General features: G+C 35.1%; 1 pseudogene; it reads left to right on the top strand.

Annotated features, from left to right (window-relative positions):
- The first annotated feature begins 11,821 nt into the window (after positions 1 to 11,821).
- LOC148108450 (large ribosomal subunit protein uL6 pseudogene) lies at positions 11,822 to 12,387 on the top strand (annotated as a pseudogene).
- The last annotated feature ends 1,612 nt before the right edge of the window (positions 12,388 to 13,999 follow it).

Raw genomic sequence — 13,999 nt, 5'->3', positions numbered from 1 at the left:
CATTTGAAGTTTCATCCTAATTACCTCCTTGCTATTGCTAGAAATAGAAGGCTGGGTCTTTATTTTTCACAATTTTTTTTTTTTTAACCATTGGAGGTGGTATAATTGTCAAGTTACACAAATAATTGTACACTTTCCTGGAATCTCTATTTCATGTGTATGGCAAGTGTTTTTTAAATCTTTCCTGCATTATTTTTCATAACAGATTTGTTGAGATATAATTCACATACCACAAAATTCATCCACTTAAGGCATATAATTCGACAGTTTTAGTATATTCATTGAATTGTGTAGCCATCACCGCTATTTTACTTGGGAATATTTCACAAACACACGCCCCCCCATCCCCTGCTGAAAATGTCTAAAATTCCAACTCCATTGGCTGTTAAACCTCATTCTCCTCTGCTCCCGGGCCCTGGCAACCACTAATTTATTGGCTGACCCTCCAGATTTACCTGTACCGGATATTTAATGTTCACGGAATCATATACCACGCGGTCTCCTGTGACTAGCTTCATCCACTTAGCAAAAGGTTTTCAAGATTTACCCATGTTGCCGGCACTCCTTCGTTTGTACAGCTGAGTAATACTCTATTCTGTGGATGTAATGGGCTGTATTTATCCATTCATCAGTCAACGGGCATCGGATTTTCCCCACTTCATGGCTGTCGTAAAGAACGGTGCTATGAACATTCCTGCCCGAGTTTCTTAAGGCAGGTGATGTTCCTTTGCAGGTTTCGACTTCACAGAAATCTACAGACACTCACAGTTCACTATCAGATCATTTTCTTTTCTTGGGCAGTTTGAACCAAATATACCCTTTTCCATGTTTACCTTTTCAAACACGTCACTTCCTGGCAATTGAGTGGACTTTAGTTACCGTTTAATAATGATCTGTTCAGATGAGTTGCCCTGTTGCTTTTCTTCATCCTTAAGCAGCATAAAGTCAGGGCTGCCACGACCTCTGTGTGTCTTCCTCACCATCCCCGGCTGCCATACACACTCCCCCTCTTGCACACACCTTCTTGCACTGCTGTCATTTGTGAGGCGCTCTCTGTAATTCGCATGTGTTGTAGCAGTTTCTAGCCCATCGATTAACTTCCCAGTGTGAGAGGATATATTTATCTTCTCAGAGGAAACTCGTCATTTCTAAGGATCGCCCTGGGGGATGGGATTTTCCTGCTGTATTTAGTGTTTCTGTTGGTGGCAGCTGCTTTGCTGCTATCTGTCACAAGCACTGCCCAACTCTCTCCAGGACGAAGGCTGGTTCCTATTAACTCTTTCAGCCACATTCTTCCATGGAGTCTCCCTGGTCTCTCTCCTTCGGCAAACATGGAAAATCTTCACATTTAATTGGCTCACTTCTCTTGCAAGTAGACAACCTGTTTCTGAATACTTATAAATATATCATTCTAGAGAAAACCCTAAACAAACCTAACAACAAGAAACACACACTATGGACCCATCTCTAACTGTGAAACCAATTCTTCTGTCATCTGGAAAAGGGGTATGTTACAGACTGAGGAGCTTATTCTAAAAAATTCTGATCATTATGTTCATATTGAAATAAATGGTCCTTTTAAAAATCATTCAGATCATAAAATGTGTAGTCACGTATCAAAACCTCAGAAGACAATGAACATGGGCTCTAATTCTCCCCACTCTGTGATCTGACCCCAGCCCAACTCGCTTTCCATTCTCACCTCCTGCCCTTGCCCCTTATACCTCAGAAAACCCCAAATACACTCAGCCTTTGATCTCACATCATCTTTCTTTGCTTAGCCCTTGCATACAACCTGTCTCCTCATCTTGGACTGACCCTGCTTGATTCTGTTAATTTGCCCACCATCTAATTACTCTTCAGGGAAGAGCTATAGCATCACATTTTTGGGGAGGCCATCCCCAATTCAGATGATTGGATCCCATGATGCCAACGTTGGCTGATGCAGTTGTCAATTGCTTATTGATAGTTGGTCTTCTATCATCAACCCCAGGCTCCCTGAGGGTGGTGTTGGGATCTGTCCTTGCCTGCTGGAAGTCTCTGCACCTACAACATGACAAGGTTTATGATATGTGATTCATAGCATTTAGGCTGGTTTATATCTCGTTTTCTTTTCATTTATGCTGAGTAGTTTTCAATAGTGTTATCTTTTTGCCTAAGACATTTGCATGATCTGCACCTCTCACCTGAAGGCTGTGTGCCCAAGCAATCTTCGTGACAGAAGATAAGCCTTTTCAGTGGATGGGAGAAGTGATTCCACGCTGTTTCCAAAGAAATCTTTCTACTAATATCCAAGACTTGAACATTTTTGCAGTCCTTCTCTACTTGAGGGCTCCACAAACTGCACTGTTTTTCTTCCCTTTGTATAAACCGCATATGGAGGAAGTTCATACATATTTATTTATCTGTTATGCATCAGATTGTTACCCAATTGAAAAAAGACAGGAAAAGCCATTTCCTAACATGCTGTTGTGTATATTAATTTGTAAGGAACTGGAATTTTTATTATATGACTTCAACCCATTCTAGAATATGACAGCCATGCCCTTTGGTTCAGATCTTCTCCTTTATTAAAATGTTATAATTTTCTACATATAATTTTGTTATTAAATATAAATTTCATTCTAATTCTAAATATTATTATATGTGTAATACCTCTTTCTATATATATATGTGTGTATATATATATACACACATACATATGTAAAACAAAAAAATCAAACAAAAAATGATGCATACACAAATGGGGGGAATATATATTGTATATTCTATATGCATAAATAAAAGTCATATATTAAATGTCATATTTAAATGAATTTATCTTTACCTTCCACCTGCATTAATGATTTTCTTTTGTCACTTTGTTTCTTTAAGCAGTTTTCTTGAGATATGTTTAATTGAGGTTTTGTTTGCATTTTTTTCTCTTCTTAGTTTATAGATTTTGTTTTAAATCTCTATTTTTTTTAACTTTTAGAAAATTCTCAACCATTTATTCTTCAGAATACAACTTGCTTCCGTCCTAGTTGATTTATTTCAAGTAATCTCTTAACCCTAGTGTTTAACCAATTGTGCTCCTAAATAAAAGTTTGGGCATCAGAGTTACCTGGATTATGGTTGGGTTATGATGGCCTCCGTGGCCCTGACACCCTGGTCTCTCTGTCACATATGCAAAATGTCTCTTTCCCTTCTCATTTCTCAGCTTTCTTTTCCTCTGTTTGAAAGTGGAACCAAAAGCTAGCTTCTCCTTGAGTTTCCTTCTTTTTTCAGGTCGTGTACCATTTTGCTAATACTAATTTAATATTGCTATACTAATTTTTTTTCAGCATTTAAGTTGTTTTTAACAGATAATTGGGTTCAAATTAATTAGTATCTCAGTATGAGCAGCAAATACACTTTTGGCTGTAAGAACCCATAGGTTATAATTACATTGCCCAATTCCAATAAAATTCATTTAAATTTAATAAATAAGATGTTCTTCTTTTAAGCATGAATACATTTTTTTTCTCAACCAAAACATGGTAACTACTATGTGTAGTATTGTGCGATGGCAGCATTTCACTCAGAGTGAACTATGGTGGATATTAATCTCTCTCGATCCCTGAATGCTGTACAAAAGACTAGTGTGATATACAACATGGTGCCCGTATATAAGCATCCTGATGTATAGGAAAGTGGTTAAGAAAGTAAACCCTAATAATTCTCATCACAAGGAGAAATTTTTTCCCTTTCTCTTTTCCTTTCTACTTCCTCTTCTTTTTATTGCATCTGTATGAGAAAATGGACCTAGCTGAACCTACTGTGGCAGTCATTTCACAATATATGGAAATCAAACCATCATGTTATGCATCTTAAACTTATATAGTGATGCATGTCAATTATTTTCCAATAAAACTAGAAAAAAAACCTAGTGTGTGTATTTTCCCTTTTTTATTTTGTATTTTATAAGTTATTCTATTTTTTCCTTAGATTTTGAAAATTTTACCGGAGTAGGTGAAACAGCATAACATTCCCCATTAATCTTTCCCTGAATACAATCTACAGATTATGGTATTTTTTCAGCTAAGGAAATATTCTATGATTTATTTAATTTAATTATTAACAGTCTTCCATCTGTTCCCTTTTTTCCTCCTGGAATTCTGATTATTTGCATGTTAGGTCTTCTGGATCTATCTGAAGGCAAGTCCTTATCTTTTCCCTGACGGTTTCCTTCTGACAAATTTCTTCCGATTTTTCTTCCAAACCACTTAGTCCAGTCTCTTCCTTGAACTTATGCTTCATTTACTTACTAAATTATTTATTTAGAAAATCATCTTTCATTTAGGTTCAGAAAATAATTTTGAGCTGATCGCAGATCTCCTTAATTTTTTGTTAAATTTCTATTCATCGATCTCCTTGTGATTATTTTTGACTAATTGATGATTTTCCTTTCTTTGGGTGCTGGCCATTTAGATTTTTTTTCTGTTTTCTTTCATTGGCTCATAGGTCAATTTCTGAAGACACACACACACACACACACACACACACACACTCCTTGGGTCATACCATTCCCAGTATATGCCACCATAGTTTTTTTAGGTCAGACTTTATGAAAATAGCATCAAGATTTTCCTTCATTCAGGGGGTGGGGCTAATACATGTTTGGGTACTCTATAAGGAAACTAACAGATTCAAAATGTAAATGCAATTTTTCACTTAGCTATCTCAAAGAGCCTAGCTGAGGTTTGTCTGAAAACAAGCAAAAAAACAAACAAAAAAATCCTGGAGATCAGAATTCAAAGTACAGAAGAAGGAAATTCTACAGCTTGCCATGTTCTCAGAATCTCCTGTGTCAGTTTTGTTTGTTTGTTTTTATGAAGCGCTGTGTGCGTGAGTGTGTGTGTGTAACATAAGTTATGCGTATAATGGTTGATGAAGATGGTAATTAAGACAGTGTAGTATTGACAGTAAACGAACACACAAATAAATCAGTGGAGAGAACACAGAGCTTAGAAATAGACTCCCAAATATAGAGCTAACTGATCTTTCACAAAGAACAAAGAGAATACAATAGATCAAAAATAGCCTTTTCAACAAATGGTGCTGGAACACCTGGACTTCCACATTGAAAAAAAAGAAAGAAAGAAAGAAAGAAAGAAAGAAAGAAAGAAAGAAAGAAAGAAAGAAAGAAAGAATCTAAAGACTTTATGTCCTCCACAGGAATTTACTCATAATGGTTCACAAACCTAAATGTAAAATACAAACCTATAAAGCTCCCAGAAGATAACTAATTCACTCTTTAGCTATCTTAGTGAAAGCCATACATTTTATTAATTGAATTCTAAGAAGAGTAAATCTAGATGGCCTTGGATTTGCTGATGACTTTTTATATGTAACACCAAAAGCATGATCCATGAAAGAAAAAATTGATAAACTGGTTTTCATGAAAATTAAACATTTCTGCTTTGTGAAAGACATTGTCGAAAGAATAAAAAAAAAAAAACCCTTAGACTAGAATTAAATATTTGCAAAAAATATATCTGATAAAAGACTGTTATCCAAAATATACAAAGACTTAAACCACAAGGAAAAAAAATGAACAATCCAAATTAGAACAAAACAAAACAAAACAAAACCAGGCCAACAATCTTAACAGTTACCTCACCAAAAAAGATATACCGATGACAAGCAAGCGTGTGAAAAGATGCTCACTCACATGTCATCAGGGACATGCAAATTAAAAGAACAATGACATACTACTGAACACTTACTAGAATGGCCAAAATCCAAACTATTGACAACACCAAATGCTGGAGATGATGTGGAACGACAGAAACTCTCATTTATTGCTGGTGGGAATGAAAAATAACAGACATTTTGGAAGACTGTTCTGCAGTTTCTCACAAAAGTAAATAGTTTTACCTTATGATCTTGCGATCTCATTCTTTGGTATTTATCCAAATGAGCTGAAAACATGTTCACACAAAAATCTGCACGTGGATGTTTATTTGTAGTTGTCAAAACTTGAAAACAGCCAAGATGTCTTTCAGCAGGTGAGTGGATAAGTAAACTGTGGTACTCCAGACAATGGAATAGTATTCAGGGATAAAAAGAAATGAGGTATCAAGCATAAAGAGACACAAAGAATCTTTAATGAATATTAGTAAGTGAAATAAGCCAGTCTGCTACATACCGTATGATCCCAACTATATAATATTCTGGAAAGACAAACTGTAGAGAAAGTAAAACGATCGGTGGTTTGCTAACAGGGGAGAGGATGGAATAAACAGGCGGAATACAGAGGATTTTTAATGAGAATGCTCTGAATACTATACTGGTAGATATATATCATTACACATTTGTCTAAACCCATGAAATGTACAACTAACAGAAAAACTATGGACTTTCACTGTTAATGACGTGTCAGTGTACATTCATCAATTATAATAAATGTTCCACTCTCTGGGGGATGTTGATAGTGGGGGAAGCTATATGTGTGATGTCAGGAGTATATGAGAGATGTCTCTATCTTCTCAATTTTGCTGTGAATCAAAAACTGCCCTAAAGAATAAGTTCTTTAAAAAACACATAAATTAACATGATATACAATTATTATAATGAAAATGCTCATAGACCAATTACCAAAATTAGGATATAATGCATAAAGCTTCAGAAACCCCCAAGGTACCTTTCCAAGTGGTCTGTCCATGACCAGTGTCCTGACACATATGGCAATCATTCCTTTTTTTTCCCTCCAGAATTTAACCACAGTGTTTCTTCATTTCACAGTTTGAATCTGTCCAGGTGAGGATTGCTTTCTGTTTATCCCCTTTGGGATTCACTGGTACTTTTGAATCTCTGTATTAGTAGCTTTTATCCCATCAGGCAACTGCTCAGCCATTGTCCCCTCCAATATTGCCTCTGCTACTTCTCTTCTTCTGCAGCACTGATCACATGACATTAGGTCTCCTCACCGAGCTGTGTTGGGTGTCACACTCACTTTGACATTTCCTATCTCTTTGGTTCTATCTCATACAGTCTGAAAAATTCCTTCTCACCTATTTCACACTTAACTAATTCACTCTTTAGCTATCTTAGTGAAAGCCATAAATTTTATTAATTGAATTCTAAATTTTATTAAGTTTAGCTGTTGCTGTAAGATTTTTAGTTTTCTCCAAATCAACTGATGCAAGCTTTTATATATTTCAGTGAAGATTTTAAGCTTTACTGTCTGATCTGAAACATAGTTGATTACAGTAGGTGTCAATTTCAATATCAACTCAAAATGAGTGTGGTCCCTGATATGCATTTTTATTTCTCTTTCCACATGAATGATGCTGACTAACCCATACCTCAGTCTCATAGCTTTTGTTTTGTTTTGTTTTGTTTTTCCTCTTCTTCTTAGTCAGTGTCCTCAGGGTAAATTGGGTTTGAATTATGGGTTTCCAGTTTTGGGGTCCTTGCCTTCTCTTGGATTTTTTCCTGGTAATTGTTTTCTATTTTATTAAGTCTAAAGACATTTTATTTTACTCAGTGGTAGGATTGATACTCATCACCACACCATCATTACTGGAAGTAAAATGTCTCCTTGCTTTATGTGCTTTTTTCCCTAACTCTATTTTATTAGGCTATATTTCTAGAAGTATTTATAGTAGATTAATTGTAAAGCCTGAAGCTTGATGCATTGATATTTTGATCAGAGATAGACTATAAAACACATATTAAATATATGCCAGTGCAAAGAATCTCGATTCTATTAAACTCTGTGATAACGTTAATGGTAGCCTGAAATTTTAAATTTTAAGATAATTATAATAGCATTGAATTTGAAATTGATTTAGAAGAGAGAAGAAATGTTATAAAATGTATTAGGGTGTTGAATATATCAGAGTGTTGAAAATGTCCATCACCTAACCAAGATTTCAACTGGGTCATTTTTTTTTAATGCTACCAAGATTATGCAATTAGATGACCTAATAAGAGTACTGCATAACTGAATTTCATTTCTTTTATGTTTCCAAATAATATCGATTGACACAATTGAGTATAAGAATAGGAGTTATATTTGGAATAAAACCTAATTTCAAAAAGCCAATATTAAAATATTTCTATATTCCAAATTTGTATTTGTTTTTCAATAGGTTTTATTAGTTCTTCAGGTAAAACTTAAAGTAAGTCATAATAGGTGGCTTTAATTTTAATATGACACAGGTAACAGATTTTCCCGTGATTGCTGAAATATTTGTGGATGAAAACATGACCACCAGAGTTTATCTTCTTTTCTTAAGCCATTCTAAGTAGAATGTATATGTCAAATTCATACACAATCTCAAATTTAAAGATAATTACAGCAAAAACTGCAATTTAAAAAAAAAAAAAGAAAAAAAATTCAAAGAAACCTATGATTCTTTGGAAAACTGCCAAGCAGGAATCAACCATATTATAATGTATATTCAGTAATGTTTTCACAGCATTTATAAGCATTTGAAATCTAGACAGGTTATTGACCTTATAAATTCTATAGATTACACCTAAATTATTTTTTAGCCAATGGAATTTTGTTCTTCAGGAAGCCTAGAATCTGTGAATTCCAGACAAATTTGAATACAATTAGGTTTTGCAAATAAGTTTTTCTTTTTTTTAAATTTTCCATAGGTGAATATCAATTGTACCTTATTTCAAAGCTAGAAATTTTACCTGGGAAACTAATGATTATCTGTTTCTGGTGAAGATTAAGATACAGCAATATCTTTCAGGTTCTATAAATAATGGAATCAGAAAAGTTGAGTGAATTTTGAGAAATAATTTGGGTATCCAATAATCATAATTTTATAATATTTATAGTTTACAGTACTGCTCACCTTGATCAAGTTATCTATCTTTATCTTAGGTGAAACTTAACACTAATGGCAAGAAACACTGCACATCAACATTATTCGTGGGTATGGGAAAAATATTGATCACTCTGCTTCAGAAAAGCAGCAGGTTGGAAAGACATTGATGCCAATTAATACTCCCAACATTAAATAATTTCTGCATTTTTCTTCTTTGATTCCAGGCCTACATCCAAATCTGACTCAAAATTTACATGGCAAACTTGATGCAATGTGGAGTTTCTCCAGAATTCGGCTTCAGGTCCAGTGAATTCTTAACGGTTGACTGCAGGTGTTTTTAATTTGACAGACATGAGGGGTTGGGGTAGATCTAGTTGGTATTGCAAAAATGGAAGCTGAGTAACAATGGCAAACACAAGGAGTACACCCAATGCGTCGGGCACAGTTGTAAGTCTACACATATTAACACATGTTAGAATCGTTACTCTATATACTCTGATAATATAAAAGTGTTGGTAACCTATCTGACATCATCTAGATAAGAATTGTTTACATATTCATCAATACAAGAACTTTTCCATGCCTGTTACACCATTAGCATTACTTATGTGCAAAAAATTGCATATACAAATTTAAATATACATAATAATCCCTCTGGAGGAACTTTGATTTCATTTGTGAAGATTAAAAAAAAAAAAAAACACATTTACTAGAGTACAGAATAATTCAGTGAATACAAGTTTCCAGGCAATTGTTTGAGGTAATATTCCGGATAGTCCAAGGCTCAAACATCCACACATCCTTTTGCCTGGAGAATCGTCAAGTTACTCAGTGATACTATTACTCTGGAAACACGTGTATAAGTCAAAATAATCCAATTCATTCTAAAGCACTGAATATCTAATACATAATAAGGGGCAACTGCACTGAGTGAATACCTCATACATCACACGCTTTATGATCTGGCTTTACAGATAAATTAATATGCAAAAATAATAGAGAACAATATTAAAACCTGGGAATTTAGAGCAAGAAGGGATTGTTGGGGTTCGGAGCAGAACAATGAGAATGACTGTAGGGCAAATGAACATAACTCGTATAAAAGGAGAAAATGTGAAAAAAACCACCTGGGATTGCAGAGCAGTCTGAAACATGTCGAAGGGAGCACGTGACCTGACGTGTGGCAGTCCATGAGGATATGAGAGACAGCTGCGTATTTTTAGTTAGCTATGCATCACATGAAAAGAGAAAGAAGTATTTTAGTATATGAGATATTTTTTTTAAAACACAACACAAATTTTTATTTTTTCTGCTCCGATTTTTTTTATGCTTCAATTGGTATCTGGTTGATTTATGATGTATTTTATTAAATAATTACAATAAATTCTCCATGTTAGATTTATAGCTATCATAATCTTAAAACAGAAAAATGAACCTTTTTGTTCTCTGAGCTCAGTGTTACCTAGTCTACTAAAATTGAGGATGGAAAAAGATTTTCAATCACTTTATCCCATTTAATTTTCATCGGAGATTATCAAAATGTATTAAAAGTTCACAAGTTTATTCCTCTAAATAAGTGACCCTTCCTTTATAAATGCTGAACGATAGGGACTCTTGGGTGGCTCAGTCGGTTAAGCGTCTGCCTTCAGCTCAGGTCATGATCTTAGGGTCCTGGGATCAAGCCCCACATCAGGCTCTTTGTTTGATGGGGAGCCTGCTTCTTCCTCTGCCCCTTCCCTTGCTCATGCTCTCTCTCTCTCTCTCTGACAAATAAATAAATAAAATCTTTAACAAAAATAAATGCTAAATGATAACCAAAATCTCTCCGTTTTTAGGTTATGGGATTGTAGCAGATTTTATACTTAATAGCCTCCCTGAAGCTTTCTCTCCTCCCCTTTTACTAAAACATAAGAGATGCAATATAAACAACATACTTTTGTAGCACAACTGAGCTCATAAAATAAGAGAAATTCCAAGGATCCAAAAATAAAGAGGGAACTAAACTTACGGTACTAGAACCTTTGCCATGTATGAACATAAAGTGTAATCTTAGTGAGGTGGAAGCTGTGGGGTCAGTACACATCTAGAGTCAGGGCATGAGATTTGGGGAGAGCTAACTGATTTGGAAACGAAACCCATTAAAGACAAATGTTTGAAGAATTAGATCATTAAAACAGAAACTAAAGAGAAGCCTCAGTGGCTCAGTTGGCTTAGGTCATGATCTCAGGGCCCTGGGATCGAGTCCCCCATTGGGCTCCCTGCTCAGTGGGGAGCCTGCTTCTCCTTCTCCCTCTGCCTGCTGCTCCCCCTGCTTGTGCTCTCTCTCTGACAAATAAAAAAATAAAATCTTTAAAAAAAATAGCAAACTATAAAAAATGAATAAACAATATTTGGTTGTTATGAGTTGATTTATGTCTTCCTCCAAATTAAGATGCTGAGGTCTTAATCTCTTGTTTGAGCCACAGTTTGTGGTACTTCGTCATGGCCACCCTAGCAAACTAATACATCTTCCAATAGGGAAAAGCCTGTGGTCTTGGAATCCCTTACCTTAAATAGTAACATAAAATCTGGGTACAGTATTGTGATGCTCCTTCAGTGAGATAGAGGGTTATACCATCTCTAGACTTTGTGCCACTCCAGGGATAAAGTCTTAACAAACGTGAACTCACAATTTAAGATTACAGACCCCAGAAGGAAACAATCCACCATAAACAAGCAGAAAAAGTAAATCATTGAGGAATCGTTGGTCTTTATATAAAAATAAGTTTAAAATGATTAAAGATATAAAGGCAGGAGGAAAAACAATATAAATATACATAGTGCAAAAAGTCATTTTTGAAAATGAAACAGAATCTGGAAATAAAAGAATAAAAAGAAAAATATTATAAAGCTGGAGACTACGTGCATTTGAGAAAAACAGTTAATTCAAAGCATATATATTGGAATTTGCCCTGATGCAACGAAGGATTAAAAGATGACAGTATGGTCCCTTTGCCACATCTGCTACGAGAATGAAGATCGTTTTCAGCAATCAGATTGTCAACATTCCAGAAAATGTCGACACCACTTTGAAGGGACGCACTGTTATTGTGAAGGGACCCAGAGGAGTGACTTCAATCACATCAGTGTAGCACTCAGTCTCCTTGGAAAGAAAAAGAAGAGGCTCCGAGTTAACAAATGATGGGAAATAGAAAAGAACTGGCCACTGTCTGAGGGATCTGCAGTCATGTACAGAACACCGTCAAGGGCGTTACACTGGGCTTCCTTACAAGATGAGGTCTGTGTATGCTCACGTCCCCATCAACGCTGTTATTCAGGGGAATGGTTCTCTTGTTGAAATCTGAAATTTCTTGGGTAAAAAATATATCCATAGGGTTCAGATGAGCCAGGGGTTGCTTGTTCAATATCTCAAGCCCAGAAAGATGAGTTAATTCTTGAAGGAAATGACCTTGAACTTGTATCAAACTCAGCTGCTTTGATTCGGTAAGTCACAACAGTTAAAAACAAGGATATCAGAAAATTTGGGGATGGTATCTATGCTTCTGAAAAAGGAACAGTTCGGCAGGCTGATGAATAAGATCTCAATTGCCTAGCTACAGAAGCAGCAAGATGCCAGATGATTTTTCAGACTTATTTGTGATATTTTAAAGATGCAGTAAAAGCTGTACTGATTTGGGGGAAAAAATGACAGCATGAAAGACAACTTAAAAGACAGTATAAAAGGATGAAAAATCCCAACACATTTCCACTGGCAATCCCAGAGAGGAGAAGAGAATGAATGGGAAAAGTAATATTTTAAAAATAAAGTGTTTGAGAGATTTTCCAAAATTCATATGAAGTTTTAGTTTTAGTAAGCCCACAATCTTAAATATGAGAAATTTTAAAAAATATATATAGAATAGGGAAATTTCAGTGCACCAAAGACAAAGATTACAACATAAAAATAACCTTAAAAATACAGATTATATACAAATAAATAACAATTAAACATTTAACAGGAACAAAAAAACCAGAATAAACTGTTACAACATCTAACAGTTAAAAACAAAGACATTTTCAGATAGAGATCACTGCTAAAATACCAGTGTGGAAAGAACTACTGAATTATATATTCAAAATGAGAGCTATCAAAAGTAACACAGATATGAAATGCACAGAGAATGGTAGCAAAGACATTGTTAAACATTTGAATAAATCTATAACGCATTGATTGTGTAATGCTAGAAAATTAATTGTAATGTCTCATTTGAAGGGATATTAAATAAAGTAGAACTAAATACCAGGCAAAAATAGCATGCAAGGTGCCTTGCAAGATGGAAGGGAATTAATCTGATTTAAAACATTTTCAGATATTTTTGCTGTTTTATTGTTGCTGTTCAGGAAGATATTAATATTCAAATGTGTTAAGTCAACTATTAATTTTTATCATTTGATTAACACTTAATAAAGTGACATATACCCTTTTAATAAATATATTTTCCCAAATTGATCACACCTGTGTAGCCAGCCCCAGATCAAGAAATAGAATATCAGGAGAACCACAAAGTCCTCCTTTATGCTTTCTTTCAGTCATTCTTTCCACGTGGAAAACCACCATTCAGATTTCTTTTTTAGTTTTCTGATAGCTTAGATTGCCCTATTTTGTCGTATAGTTGAATAGAATTACACTGTATGACTTTTTGACTTACCTTTTTCAAAATTCTATTTTCCCATATTCATTCATATTGTGCACAGCATTGTAGATTATTTGAATCGCTATTGTAACTTATTTTTGTGTCCGTGCATTATGACTTATCTGTACCTTTTTTTTTTTTAAGGGAGTGGGGAGGGGGCCGGTGAGAGAGGCAGAGAGAATCTTAAGCAGGCTCTATGCCCAGCATGGAGCCTGAGGTGGGGATCGATCTCACAACCCTGACACCACGACACTGAGCCAAAATCAAGCGTCGGTTGCTTAAGTGACTGAGCCACACAGGCGCCCCTATGTGTTCCTCTCTTGATGGATATTTGTGTCTAGTTTGGGAAGAATTGGGCCATTTGCACCATGCTACTATGAATATGTTTTTTATAAGCATATGGACACATTTCTTTTGGATTTATATCTAGGAGTGACATTGCTTGGTAACAGGGTAAGTGTATTTTTAACTTCTGTTGATGCTGACAAGCAGTTTTTTAAAATGCCAGTTTACACT

Source organism: Ursus americanus, chromosome 19, assembly GCF_024610735.1.
Source record: "Ursus americanus isolate L20-20 chromosome 19, mUrsAme1.1.p, whole genome shotgun sequence".
NCBI lineage: Eukaryota > Metazoa > Chordata > Mammalia > Carnivora > Ursidae > Ursus > Ursus americanus.
Note: the sequence above shows the minus strand (reverse complement) of the source record. Positions and strands in the feature narration are given on the sequence as shown.